Here is a 15,244-nt window from a genome sequence, read left to right on the forward strand (position 1 = left end):
CAGGCAGAAAGAGACGTGATGGCCCTGACGCGTTTAGACAAACTGTCTTTATCAAAGGTGCAGCATCACTTGTGCAATGTCCCAGGTGATTTAAATACCATACGAGTCACATGCCTGCAAACCACACTACAAATCCCATAATGCACCTCAAGTGTGCAGCGCAGTATCTGTGTTGTTCCAGTGATGTTAAAAAACGCTGCACACCCCAGCATGGTGTTAAAAGGTAAGAACGGTTTGCCAGCAAGAACTGGTGCACTCACAGACTCCTTCATATGTCCCCACATTGTTCAATATGTGCAGTGTCCGGACCCTGCGAAGAAGAGGTATTAACCTCGCTCGACTCCCTTTCTCACCTTGTGCCGCAATACTCGCCGGTAAATACAAAGGCTTGCGGCATGGTGAGCGGATCATGCCCCCCTTGTTAAACACTTTTGAGCAACCACTGTCGGCAGGGGCCCCCAACCCTGCACGGCTGCCGTGGCTGCGAGAGACAGCACTTCCCGTTAATTTTCAATACAAAGGAAAGATGTGCCACAGCCCTGGTCTGGAAAAACAGCATTTATTGTTGATAGGGCAGACAGAAAGAGACGTGATGGCCCTGACGCGTTTCGACAAACTATCTTTATCAAAGGTGCAGCAAAACTTGTGCAATGTCCCAGGTGATTTAAATACCATACAAGTCACGTGCCTGCAAACCACACTACAAATCCCATAATGCACCTCAAGTGTGCAGCACAGTATCTGTGTTGTTCCAGTGATGTTACAAAATGCTACACACTCCAGCATGGTGTTAAAAGGTAAGTATGGTTTGCCAGGAAGAGCTGGTGCACTCACAGACTCCTTCATGAGTCCCCACATTGTTCAATATGCGCAGTGTCCGGACCCTGCCAAGAAGAGGTATTGACCTCGCTCGACTCCCTTTCTCACCCCGTGCCGCAATACTCGCAGGTAAATACAAAGGCTTGCGGCATGGTGAGCGGGTCATGCCCCCCTTGTTAAACACTTTTGAGCAACCGCTGTCGTCGGGGGCCCCCAACCCTGCAAGGCGGCCGTGGCTGCGCAGACAGAAAGAGACGTGATGGCCCTGACGCGTTTTGACAAACTGTCTTTATCAAAGGTGCAGCAAAACTTGTGCAATGTCCCAGGTGATTTAAATACCATACAAGTCACGTACCTGCAAACCACACTACAAATCCCATAATGCACCTCAAGTGTGCAGCGCAGTATCTGTGTTGTTACAGTGAAGTTACAAAACGCTGCACACTCCAGCATGGTGTTAAAAGGTAAGTACGGTTTGCCAGCAAGAACTGGTGCACTCACAGACTCCTTCATGTGTCCCCACATTGTTCAATATGCGCAGTGTCCGGTCCCTGCCAAGAAGAGGTATTGACCTCGCTCGTCTCCCTTTCTCACCTTGTGCCGCAATTCTCGCCGGTAAATCCAAAGGCTTGCGGCTTGGTGAGCGGGTCATGCCACCCTTGTTAAACACTTTTGAGCAACCGCTGTCGTCAGAGGCCCCAACCCTGCAGGGCAGCCGTGGCTGCGGGAGACAGCACTTCCTGTTAATTTGCAATACAAAGGAAAGATGTGCCACAGCCCGGGTCCGGAAAAACAGCATTTATTGTTGATAGCGCAGACAGAAATAGACGTGATGGCCCTGACGCGTTTCGACAAACTGTTTTTATCAAATGTGCAGCATCACTTGTGCAATGTCCCAGGTGATTTAAATACCATACGAATCACGTGCCTGCAAACCACACTACAAATCCCATAATGCACCTCAAGTGTACAGCGCAGTATCTGTGTTGTTCCAGTGATGTTACAAAATGCTGCACACTCCAGCATGGTGTTAAAAGGTAAGTACGGTTTGCCAGCAAGAACTGGTGCAATCACAGACTCCTTCATGTGTCCCCACATTGTTCAATATGCGCAGTGTCCGGACCCTGCGAAGAAGAGGTATTGACCTCGCTCGACTCCCTTTCTCACCTCGTGCCGCAATACTCGCCGGTAAATCCAAAGGCTTGCAGCATGGTGAGCGGGTCATGCCCCCCTTGTTAAACACTTTTGAGTATCCGCTTTCGTCGGGGGCCCCCTAGCCTGCAGGGCGGCCGTGGCTGCAGGAGAAAGCACTTCCCATTAATTTGCAATACAAAGGAAAGATGTGCCACAGCCCGGGTCCGGATAAACAGCATTTATTGTTGATAGCGCAGACAGAAAGAGACGTGATGGCCCTGATGCGTTTCGACAAACTGTCTTTATCAAAGGTGCAGCATCACTTGTGCAATGTTCCAGGTGATTTAAATACCATACGAATCACGTGCCTGCAAACCACACTACAAATCCCATAATGCACCTCAAGTGTGCAGCGCAGTATCTGTGTTGTTACAGTGATGTTACAAAATGCTGCACACTCCAGCATGGTGTTAAAAGGTGAGTACGGTTTGCCAGCAAGAACTGGTGCACTCACAGACTCCTTCATATGTCCCCACATTGTTCAATATGCGCTGTGTCCGGACCCTGCCAAGAAGAGGTATTGACCTCGCTCGATTCCCTTTCTCACCTCGTGCTGCAATACTCGCTGGTAAATCCAAAGGCTTGCGGCATGGTGAGCGGGTCATGCCCCCTTGTTAAACACTTTTGAGCAACCGCTGTCGTCAGGGGCCCCCAACCCTGCAGGGCGGCCGTGGCTGCGGGAGACAGCACTTCCCATTCATTTGCAATACAAAGGAAAGATGTGCCACTGCCCGGGTCCGGAAAAACAGCATTTATTGTTGATAGGGCACACAGAAAGAGACGTGATGGCCCTGACGCGTTTCGACAAACTGTCTTTATCAAAGGTGCAGCATCACTTGTGCAATGTCCCAGGTGATTTAAATACCATACGAGTCATGTGCCTGCAAACCACACTACAAATCCCATAATGCACCTCACGTGTGCAGCGCAGTATCTGTGTTGTTCCAGTGATGTTACAAAACGCTGCACACCCCAGCATGGTGTTAAAAGGTAAGAACGGTTTGCCAGCAAGAACTGGTGCACTCACATACTCCTTCATATGTCCCAACATTGTTCAATATGCGCATTGTCCGGACCCTGCCAAGAAGAGGTATTGACCTCGCTCGACTCCCTTTCTCACCTCGTGCCGCAATACTCGCCGGTAAATCCAAAGGCTTGCGGCATGGTGAGCGGGTCATGCACCCCTTGTTAAACACTTTTGAGCAACCGCTGTCGTCGGGGCCCCCAACCCTGCAGGGCGGCCGTGGCTGCGGGAGACAGCACTTCCCGTTAATTTGCAATACAAAGGAAAGATGTGCCACAGCCCGTGTGTGGAAAAACAGCATTTATTGTTGATAGCGCAGACAGAAAGAGACGTGATGGCCCTGACGCGTTTAGACAAACTGTCTTTATCAAAGGTGCAGCATCACTTGTGCATTGTCCCAGGTGATTTAAATACCATACGAGTCACGTGCCTGCAAACCACACTACAAATCCCATAATGCACCTCAAGTGTGCAGCGCAGTATCTGTGTTGTTCAAGTGATGTTAAAAAACGCTGCACACCCCAGCATGGTGTTAAAAGGTAAGAACGGTTTGCCAGCAAGAACTGGTGCACTCACAGACTCCTTCATATGTCCCCACATTGTTCAATATGTGCAGTGTCCGGACCCTGCGAAGAAGAGGTATTCGCTCGACTCCCTGTCTCACCTTGTGCCGCAATACTCGCCGGTAAATACAAAGGCTTGCGGCATGGTGAGCGGATCATGCCCCCCTTGTTAAACACTTTTGAGCAACCACTGTCGGCGGGGGCCCCCAACCCTGCAGGGCTGCCGTGGCTGCGAGAGACAGCACTTCCCGTTAATTTTCAATACAAAGGAAAGATGTGCCACAGCCCTGGTCTGGAAAAACAGCATTTATTGTTGATAGGGCAGACAGAAAGAGACGTGATGGCCCTGACGTGTTTCGACAAACTGTCTTTATCAAAGGTGCAGCAAAACTTGTGCAATGTCCCAGGTGATTTAAATACCATACAAGTCACGTGCCTGCAAACCACACTACAAATCCCATAATGCACCTCAAGTGTGCAGCGCAGTATCTGTGTTGTTCCAGTGATGTTACAAAACGCTACACACTCCAGCATGGTGTTAAAAGGTAAGAACGGTTTGCCAGCAATAACTGGTGCACTCACAGACTCCTTCATATGTCCCCACATTGTTCAATATGCGCAGTGTCCGGACCCTGCCAAGAAGAGGTATTGACCTCGCTCGATTCCCTTTCTCACCTCGTGCTGCAATACTCGCCGGTAAATCCAAAGGCTTGCGGCATGGTGAGCGGGTCATGCCCCCTTGTTAAACACTTTTGAGCAACCGCTGTCGTCAGGGGCCCCCAACCCTGCAGGGCGGCCGTGGCTGCGGGAGACAGCACTTCCCGTTAATTTGCAATACAAAGGAAAGATGTGCCACAGCCCGGGTCCGGAAAAACAGCATTGATTGTTGATAGGGCACACAGAAAGAGACGTGATGGCCCTGACGCATTTCGACAAACTGTCTTTATCAAAGGTGCAGCATCACTTGTGCAATGTCCCAGGTGATTTAAATACCATACGAGTCATGTGCCTGCAAACCACACTACAAATCCCATAATGCACCTCACGTGTGCAGCGCAGTATCTGTGTTGTTCCAGTGATGTTACAAAACGCTGCACACCCCAGCATGGTGTTAAAAGGTAAGAACGGTTTGCCAGCAAGAACTGGTGCACTCACATACTCCTTCATATGTCCCAACATTGTTCAATATGCGCATTGTCCGGACCCTGCCAAGAAGAGGTATTGACCTCGCTCGACTCCCTTTCTCACCTCGTGCCGCAATACTCGCCGGTATATCCAAAGGCTTGCGGCATGGTGAGCGGGTCATGCACCCCTTGTTAAACACTTTTGAGCAACCGCTGTCGTCAGAGGCCCCAACCCTGCAGGGCAGCCGTGGCTGCGGGAGACAGCACTTCCCGTTAATTTGCAATACAAAGGAAAGATGTGCCACAGCCCGGGTCCGGAAAAACAGCATTTATTGTTGATAGCGCAGACAGAAAGAGACGTGATGGCCCTGACGCGTTTCGACAAACTGTTTTTATCAAATGTGCAGCATCACTTGTGCAATGTCCCAGGTGATTTAAATACCATACGAATCACGTGCCTGCAAACCACACTACAAATCCCATAATGCACCTCAAGTGTACAGCACAGTATCTGTGTTGTTCCAGTGATGTTACAAAATGCTGCACACTCCAGCATGGTGTTAAAAGGTAAGTACGGTTTGCCAGCAAGAACTGGTGCAATCACAGACTTCTTCATGTGTCCCCACATTGTTCAATATGCGCAGTGTCCGGACCCTGCGAAGAAGAGGTATTGACCTCGCTCGACTCCCTTTCTCACCTCGTGCCGCAATACTCGCCGGTAAATCCAAAGGCTTGCAGCGTGGTGAGCGGGTCATGCCCCCCTTGTTAAACACTTTTGAGTATCCGCTTTCGTCGGGGGCCCCCAAGCCTGCAGGGCGGCCGTGGCTGCAGGAGAAAGCACTTCCCATTAATTTGCAATACAAAGGAAAGATGTGCCACAGCCCGGGTCCGGATAAACAGCATTTATTGTTGATAGCGCAGACAGAAAGAGACGTGATGGCCCTGACGCGTTTCGACAAACTGTCTTTATCAAAGGTGCAGCATCACTTGTGCAATGTCCCAGGTGATTTAAATACCATACGAATCACGTGCCTGCAAACCACACTACAAATCCCATAATGCACCTCAAGTGTGCAGCGCAGTATCTGTGTTGTTACAGTGATGTTACAAAATGCTGCACACTCCAGCATGGTGTTAAAAGGTAAGTACGGTTTGCCAGAAAGAACTGGTGCACTCACAGACTCCTTCATATGTCCCCACATTGTTCAATATGCGCTGTGTCCGAACCCTGCCAAGAAGAGGTATTGACCTCGCTCGATTCCCTTTCTCACCTCGTGCTGCAATACTCGCTGGTAAATCCAAAGGCTTGCGGCATGGTGAGCGGGTCATGCCCCTTTGTTAAACACTTTTGAGCAACCGCTGTCGTCAGGGGCCCCCAACCCTGCAGGGCAGCCGTGGCTGCGGGAGACAGCACTTCCCATTCATTTGCAATACAAAGGAAAGATGTGCCACTGCCCGGGTCCGGAAAAACAGCATTTATTGTTGATAGCGCAGACAGAAAGAAACCTGATGGATCTGACGCGTTTCGACAAACTGTCTTTATCAAAGGTGCAGCATCACTTGTGCAATGTCCCAGGTGATTTAAATACCATACGAGTCATGTGCCTGCAAACCACACTACAAATCCCATAATGCACCTCACGTGTGCAGCGCAGTATCTGTGTTGTTCCAGTGATGTTACAAAACGCTGCACACCCCAGCATGGTGTTAAAAGGTAAGAACGGTTTGCCAGCAAGAACTGGTGCACTCACATACTCCTTCATATGTCCCAACATTGTTCAATATGCGCATTGTCCGGACCCTGCCAAGAAGAGGTATTCACCTCGCTCGACTCCCTTTCTCACCTCGTGCCGCAATACTCGCCGGTAAATCCAAAGGCTTGCGGCATGGTGAGCGGGTCATGCACCCCTTGTTAAACACTTTTGAGCAACCGCTGTCGTCGGGGGCCCCCAACCCTGCAGGGCGGCCGTGGCTGCGGGAGACAGCACTTCCCGTTAATTTGCAATACAAAGGAAAGATGTGCCACAGCCCGGGTCTGGAAAAACAGCATTTATTGTTGATAGCGCAGACAGAAAGAGACGTGATGGCCCTGACGCGTTTAGACAAACTGTCTTTATCAAAGGTGCAGCATCACTTGTGCAATGTCCCAGGTGATTTAAATACCATACGAGTCACGTGCCTGCAAACCACACTACAAATCCCATAATGCACCTCAAGTGTGCAGCGCAGTATCTGTGTTGTTCCAGTGATGTTAAAAAACGCTGCACACCCCAGCATGGTGTTAAAAGGTAAGAACGGTTTGCCAGCAAGAACTGGTGCACTCACAGACTCCTTCATATGTCCCCACATTGTTCAATATGTGCAGTGTTCGGACCCTGCGAAGAAGAGGTATTAACCTCGCTCGACTCCCTTTCTCACCTTGTGCCGCAATACTCGCTGGTAAATACAAAGGCTTGCGGCATGGTGAGCGGATCATGCCCCCCTTGTTAAACACTTTTGAGCAACCACTGTCGGCGGGGGCCCCCAACCCTGCAGGGCTGCCGTGGCTGCGAGAGACAGCACTTCCCGTTAATTTTCAATACAAAGGAAAGATGTGCCACAGCCCTGGTCTGGAAAAACAGCATTTATTGTTGATAGGGCAGACAGAAAGAGACGTGATGGCCCTGACGTGTTTCGACAAACTGTCTTTATCAAAGGTGCAGCAAAACTTGTGCAATGTCCCAGGTGATTTAAATACCATACAAGTCACGTGCCTGCAAACCACACTACAAATCCCATAATGCACCTCAAGTGTGCAGCGCAGTATCTGTGTTGTTCCAGTGATGTTACAAAACGCTACACACTCCAGCATGGTGTTAAAAGGTAAGAACGGTTTGCCAGCAATAACTGGTGCACTCACAGACTCCTTCATATGTCCCCACATTGTTCAATATGCGCAGTGTCCGGACCCTGCCAAGAAGAGGTATTGACCTCGCTCGATTCCCTTTCTCACCTCGTGCTGCAATACTCGCCGGTAAATCTAAAGGCTTGCGGCATGGTGAGCGGGTCATGCCCCCTTGTTAAACACTTTTGAGCAACCGCTGTCGTCAGGGGCCCCCAACCCTGCAGGGCGGCCGTGGCTGCGGGAGACAGCACTTCCCGTTAATTTGCAATACAAAGGAAAGATGTGCCACAGCCCGGGTCCGGAAAAACAGCATTGATTGTTGATAGGGCACACAGAAAGAGACGTGATGGCCCTGACGCATTTCGACAAACTGTCTTTATCAAAGGTGCAGCATCACTTGTGCAATGTCCCAGGTGATTTAAATACCATACGAGTCATGTGCCTGCAAACCACACTACAAATCCCATAATGCACCTCACGTGTGCAGCGCAGTATCTGTGTTGTTCCAGTGATGTTACAAAACGCTGCACACCCCAGCATGGTGTTAAAAGGTAAGAACGGTTTGCCAGCAAGAACTGGTGCACTCACATACTCCTTCATATGTCCCATCATTGTTCAATATGCGCATTGTCCGGACCCTGCCAAGAAGAGGTATTGACCTCGCTCGACTCCCTTTCTCACCTCGTGCCGCAATACTCGCCGGTATATCCAAAGGCTTGCGGCATGGTGAGCGGGTCATGCACCCCTTGTTAAACACTTTTGAGCAACCGCTGTCGTCGGGGGCCCCCAACCCTGCAGGGCGGCCGTGGCTGCGGGAGACAGCACTTCCCGTTAATTTGCAATACAAAGGAAAGATGTGTCACAGCCCGGGTCTGGAAAAACAGCATTTATTGTTGATAGCGCAGACAGAAAGAGACGTGATGGCCCTGACGCGTTTAGACAAACTGTCTTTATCAAAGGTGCAGCATCACTTGTGCAATGTCCCAGGTGATTTAAATACCATACAAGTCACGTGCCTGCAAACCACACTACAAATCCCATAATGCACCTCAAGTGTGCAGCGCAGTATCTGTGTTGTTCCAGTGATGTTACAAAACGCTACACACTCCAGCATGGTGTTAAAAGGTAAGAACGGTTTGCCAGCAAGAACTGGTGCACTCACAGACTCCTTCATATGTCCCCACATTGTTCAATATGCGCAGTGTCCGGACCCTGCCAAGAAGAGGTATTGACCTCGCTCGATTCCCTTTCTCACCTCGTGCTGCAATACTCGCCGGTAAATCCAAAGGCTTGCGGCATGGTGAGCGGGTCATGCCCCCTTGTTAAACACTTTTGAGCAACCGCTGTCGTCAGGGGCCCCCAACCCTGCAGGGCGGCCGTGGCTGCGGGAGACAGCACTTCCCGTTAATTTGCAATACAAAGGAAAGATGTGCCACAGCCCGGGTCCGGAAAAACAGCATTGATTGTTGATAGGGCACACAGAAAGAGACGTGATGGCCCTGACGCATTTCGACAAACTGTCTTTATCAAAGGTGCAGCATCACTTGTGCAATGTCCCAGGTGATTTAAATACCATACAAGTCACGTGCCTGCAAACCACACTACAAATCCCATAATGCACCTCAAGTGTGCAGCGCAGTATCTGTGTTGTTCCAGTGATGTTACAAAACGCTACACACTCCAGCATGGTGTTAAAAGGTAAGAACGGTTTGCCAGCAAGAACTGGTGCACTCACAGACTCCTTCATATGTCCCCACATTGTTCAATATGCGCAGTGTCCGGACCCTGCCAAGAAGAGGTATTGACCTCGCTCGATTCCCTTTCTCACCTCGTGCTGCAATACTCGCCGGTAAATCCAAAGGCTTGCGGCATGGTGAGCGGGTCATGCCCCCTTGTTAAACACTTTTGAGCAACCGCTGTCGTCAGGGGCCCCCAACCCTGCAGGGCGGCCGTGGCTGCGGGAGACAGCACTTCCCGTTAATTTGCAATACAAAGGAAAGATGTGCCACAGCCCGGGTCCGGAAAAACAGCATTGATTGTTGATAGGGCACACAGAAAGAGACGTGATGGCCCTGATGCATTTCGACAAACTGTCTTTATCAAAGGTGCAGCATCACTTGTGCAATGTCCCAGGTGATTTAAATACCATACGAGTCACGTGCCTGCAAACCACACTACAAATCCCATAATGCACCTCAAGTGTGCAGTGCAGTATCTGTGTTGTTCCAGTGATGTTACAAAACGCTGCCCACTCCAGCATGGTGTTAAAAGGTAAGTACGGTTTGCCAGCAAGAACTGGTGCACTCACAGACTCCTTCATGTGTCCCCACATTGTTCAATATGCACAGTGTCCGGACCCTGCCAAGAAGAGGAATTGACCTCGCTCGCCTCCCTTTCTCACCTCGTGCCGCAATTCTCGCCGGTAAATCCAAAGGCTTGCGGCTTGGTGAGCAGGTCATGCCACCCTTGTTAAACACTTTTGAGCAACCGCTGTCGTCAGAGGCCCCAACCCTGCAGGGCGGCCGTGGCTGTGGGAGACAGCACTTCCTGTTAATTTGCAATACAAGGGAAAGATGTGCCACAGCCCGGGTCCGGAAAAACAGCATTTATTGTTGATAGCGCAGACAGAAAGAGACGTGATGGCCCTGACGCGTTTCGACAAACTGTTTTTATCAAAGGTGCAGCATCACTTGTGCAATGTCCCAGGTGATTTAAATACCATACGAGTCACGTGCCTGCAAACCACACTACAAATCCCATAATGCACCTCAAGTGTGCAGCGCAGTATCTGTGTTGTTCCAGTGATGTTACAAAACGCTGCACACCCCAGCATGGTGTTAAAAGGTAAGAACGGTTTGCCAGCAAGAACTGGTGCACTCAGAGACTCCTTCATATGTCCCAACATTGTTCAATATGTGCAGTGTCCGGACCCTGCGAAGAAGAGGTATTAACCTCGCTCGACTCCCTTTCTCACCTTGTGCCGCAATACTCGCCGGTAAATACAAAGGCTTGCGGCATGGTGAGCGGATCATGCCCCCCTTGTTAAACACTTTTGAGCAACCGCTGTCGTCAGGGGCCCCCAACCCTGCAGGGCGGCCGTGGCTGCGGGAGACAGCACTTCCCATTCATTTGCAATACAAAGGAAAGATGTGCCACTGCCCGGGTCCGGAAAAACAGCATTTATTGTTGATAGCGCAGACAGAAAGAAACCTGATGGCCCTGACGCGTTTCTACAAACTGTCTTTATCAAAGGTGCAGCATCACTTGTGCAATGTCCCAGGTGATTTAAATACCATACGAGTCATGTGCCTGCAAACCACACTACAAATCCCATAATGCACCTCACGTGTGCAGCGCAGTATCTGTGTTGTTCCAGTGATGTTACAAAACGCTGCACACCCCAGCATGGTGTTAAAAGGTAAGAACGGTTTGCCAGCAAGAACTGGTGCACTCACATACTCCTTCATATGTCCCAACATTGTTCAATATGCGCATTGTCCGGACCCTGCCAAGAAGAGGTATTGACCTCGCTCGACTCCCTTTCTCACCTCGTGCCGCAATACTCGCCGGTAAATCCAAAGGCTTGCGGCATGGTGAGCGGGTCATGCACCCCTTGTTAAACACTTTTGAGCAACCGCTGTCGTCGGGGGCCCCCAACCCTGCAGGGCGGCCGTGGCTGCGGGAGACAGCACTTCCCGTTAATTTGCAATACAAAGGAAAGATGTGCCACAGCCCGGGTCTGGAAAAACAGCATTTATTGTTGATAGCGCAGACAGAAAGAGACGTGATGGCCCTGACGCGTTTAGACAAACTGTCTTTATCAAAGGTGCAGCATCACTTGTGCAATGTCCCAGGTGATTTAAATACCATACGAGTCACGTGCCTGCAAACCACACTACAAATCCCATAATGCACCTCAAGTGTGCAGCGCAGTATCTGTGTTGTTCCAGTGATGTTAAAAAACGCTGCACACCCCAGCATGGTGTTAAAAGGTAAGAACGGTTTGCCAGCAAGAACTGGTGCACTCACAGACTCCTTCATATGTCCCCACATTGTTCAATATGTGCAGTGTTCAGACCCTGCGAAGAAGAGGTATTAACCTCGCTCGACTCCCTTTCTCACCTTGTGCCGCAATACTCGCTGGTAAATACAAAGCCTTGCGGCATGGTGAGCGGATCATGCCCCCCTTGTTAAACAGTTTTGAGCAACCACTGTCGGCGGGGGCACCCAACCCTGCAGGGCTGCCGTGGCTGCGAGAGACAGCACTTCCCGTTAATTTTCAATACAAAGGAAAGATGTGCCACAGCCCTGGTCTGGAAAAACAGCATTTATTGTTGATAGGGCAGACAGAAAGAGACGTGATGGCCCTGACGCGTTTTGACAAACTGTCTTTATCAAAGGTGCAGCAAAACTTGTGCAATGTCCCAGGTGATTTAAATACCATACAAGTCACGTGCCTGCAAACCACACTACAAATCCCATAATGCACCTCAAGTGTGCAGCGCAGTATCTGTGTTGTTCCAGTGATGTTACAAAACGCTACACACTCCAGCATGGTGTTAAAAGGTAAGAACGGTTTGCCAGCAAGAACTGGTGCACTCACAGACTCCTTCATATGTCCCCACATTGTTCAATATGCGCAGTGTCCGGACCCTGCCAAGAAGAGGTATTGACCTCGCTCGATTCCCTTTCTCACCTCGTGCTGCAATACTCGCCGGTAAATCCAAAGGCTTGCGGCATGGTGAGCGGGACATGCCCCCTTGTTAAACACTTTTGAGCAACCGCTGTCGTCAGGGGCCCCCAACCCTGCAGGGCGGCCGTGGCTGCGGGAGACAGCACTTCCCGTTAATTTGCAATACAAAGGAAAGATGTGCCACAGCCCGGGTCCGGAAAAACAGCATTGATTGTTGATAGGGCACACAGAAAGAGACGTGATGGCCCTGACGCATTTCGACAAACTGTCTTTATCAAAGGTGCAGCATCACTTGTGCAATGTCCCAGGTGATTTAAATACCATACGAGTCACGTGCCTGCAAACCACACTACAAATCCCATAATGCACCTCAAGTGTGCAGCGCAGTATCTGTGTTGTTCCAGTGATGTTACAAAACGCTGCCCACTCCAGCATGGTGTTAAAAGGTAAGTACGGTTTGCCAGCAAGAACTGGTGCACTCACAGACTCCTTCATGTGTCCCCACATTGTTCAATATGCGCAGTGTCCGGACCCTGCCAAGAAGAGGTATTGACCTCGCTCGTCTCCCTTTCTCACCTCGTGCCGCAATTCTCGCCGGTAAATCCAAAGGCTTGCGGCTTGGTGAGCGGGTCATGTCACCGTTGTTAAACACTTTTGAGCAACCGCTGTCGTCAGAGGCCCCAACCCTGCAGGGCGGCCGTGGCTGCGGGAGACAGCACTTCCCGTTAATTTGCAATACAAAGGAAAGATGTGCCACAGCCCTGGTCTGGAAAAACAGCATTTATTGTTGATAGGGCAGACAGAAAGAGACGTGATGGCCCTGACGCGTTTCGACAAACTGTCTTTATCAAAGGTGCAGCAAAACTTGTGCAATGTCCCAGGTGATTTAAATACCATACGAGTCACGTGCCTGCAAACCACACTACAAATCCCATAATGCACCTCACGTGTGCAGCGCAGTATCTGTGTTGTTCCAGTGATGTTACAAAACGCTGCACACCCCAGCATGGTGTTAAAAGGTAAGAACGGTTTGCCAACAAGAACTGGTGCACTCACATACTCCTTCATATGTCCTAACATTGTTCAATATGCGCAGTGTCCGGACCCTGCCAAGAAGAGGTATTGACCTCGTTCGACTCCCTTTCTCACCTCGTGCCGCAATACTCGCCGTTAAATCCAAAGGCTTGCGGCATGGTGAGCGGGTCATGCACCCTTTGTTAAACACTTTTGAGCAACCGCTGTCTTCGGGGGCCCCCAACCCTGCAGGGCGGCAGTGGCTGCGGGAGACAGCACTTCCCGTTAATTTTCAATACAAAGGAAAGATGTGCCACAGCCCTGGTCTGGAAAAACAGCATTTATTGTTGATAGGGCAGACAGAAAGAGACGTGATGGCCCTGACGCGTTTCGACAAACTGTCTTTATCAAAGGTGCAGCAAAACTTGTGCAATGTCCCAGGTGATTTAAATACCATACGAGTCACGTGCCTGCAAACCACACTACAAATCCCATAATGCACCTCAAGTGTGCAGCGCAGTATCTGTGTTGTTCCAGTGATGTTACAAAACGCTACACATTCCAGCATGGTGTTAAAAGGTAAGAACGGTTTGCCAGCAAGAACTGGTGCACTCACAGACTCCTTCATATGTCCCCACATTGTTCAATATGCGCAGTGTCCGGACCCTGCCAAGAAGAGGTATTGACCTCGCTCGATTCCCTTTCTCACCTCGTGCTGCAATACTCGCCGGTAAATCCAAAGGCTTACAGCATGGTGAGCGGGTCATGCCCCCTTGTTAAACACTTTTGAGCAACCGCTGTCGTCAGGGGCCCCCAACCCTGCAGGGCGGCCGTGGCTGCGGGAGACAGCACTTCCCGTTAATTTGCAATACAAAGGAAAGATGTGCCACAGCCCGGGTCCGGAAAAACAGCATTGATTGTTGATAGGGCACACAGAAAGAGACGTGATGGCCCTGACGCATTTCGACAAACCGTCTTTATCAAAGGTGCAGCATCACTTGTGCAATGTCCCAGGTGATTTAAATACCATACGAGTCACGTGCCTGCAAACCACACTACAAATCCCATAATGCACCTCAAGTGTGCAGCGCAGTATCTGTGTTGTTCCAGTGATGTTACAAAACGCTGCACACCCCAGCATGGTGTTAAAAGGTAAAAACGGTTTGCCAGCAAAAACTGGTGCACTCACAGACTCCTTCATATGTCACCACATTGTTCAATATGCGCAGTGTCTGGACCCTGCCAAGAAGAAGTATTGACCTCGCTCGACTCCCTCTCTCACCTCGTGCTGCAATACTCGCCGGTAAATCCAAAGGCTTGCGGCATGGTGAGCGGGTCATGCCCCCCTTGTTAAACACTTTTGAGCAACCGCTGTCGTCGGGGGCCCCCAACCTGCAGGGCAGCCGTGGCTGCGGGAGACAGCACTTCCCGTTAATTTGCAATACAAAGGAAAGATGTGCCACAGCCCGGGTCCGGAAAAACAGCATTTATTGTTGATAGCGCAGACAGAAAGAGACGTGATGGCCCTGACGCGTTTAGACAAACTGTCTTTATCAAAGGTGCAGCATCACTTGTGCAATGTCCCAGGTGATTTAAATACCATACGAGTCACGTGCCTGCAAACCACACTACAAATCCCGTAATGCACCTCAAGTGTGCAGCGCAGTATCTGTGTTGTTCCAGTGACGTTACAAAACGCTGCACACTCCAGCATGGTGTTAAAAGGTAAGTGCGGTTTGCCAGCTAGAACTGGTGCACTCACAGACTCCTTCATGTGTCCCCACATTGTTCAATATGCGCAGTGTCCGGACCCTGCCAAGAAGAGGTATTGACCTCGCTTGACTCCCTTTCTCACTTCGTGCCGCAATACTCGCCGGTAAACCCAAAGGCTTGCGGCATGGTGAGCGGGTCATGCCCCCCTTGTTAAAC

This window comes from Triturus cristatus, chromosome 1_1 (genome assembly GCF_964204655.1).
Source record: "Triturus cristatus chromosome 1_1, aTriCri1.1, whole genome shotgun sequence".
Taxonomy (NCBI): Eukaryota; Metazoa; Chordata; class Amphibia; order Caudata; family Salamandridae; genus Triturus; species Triturus cristatus.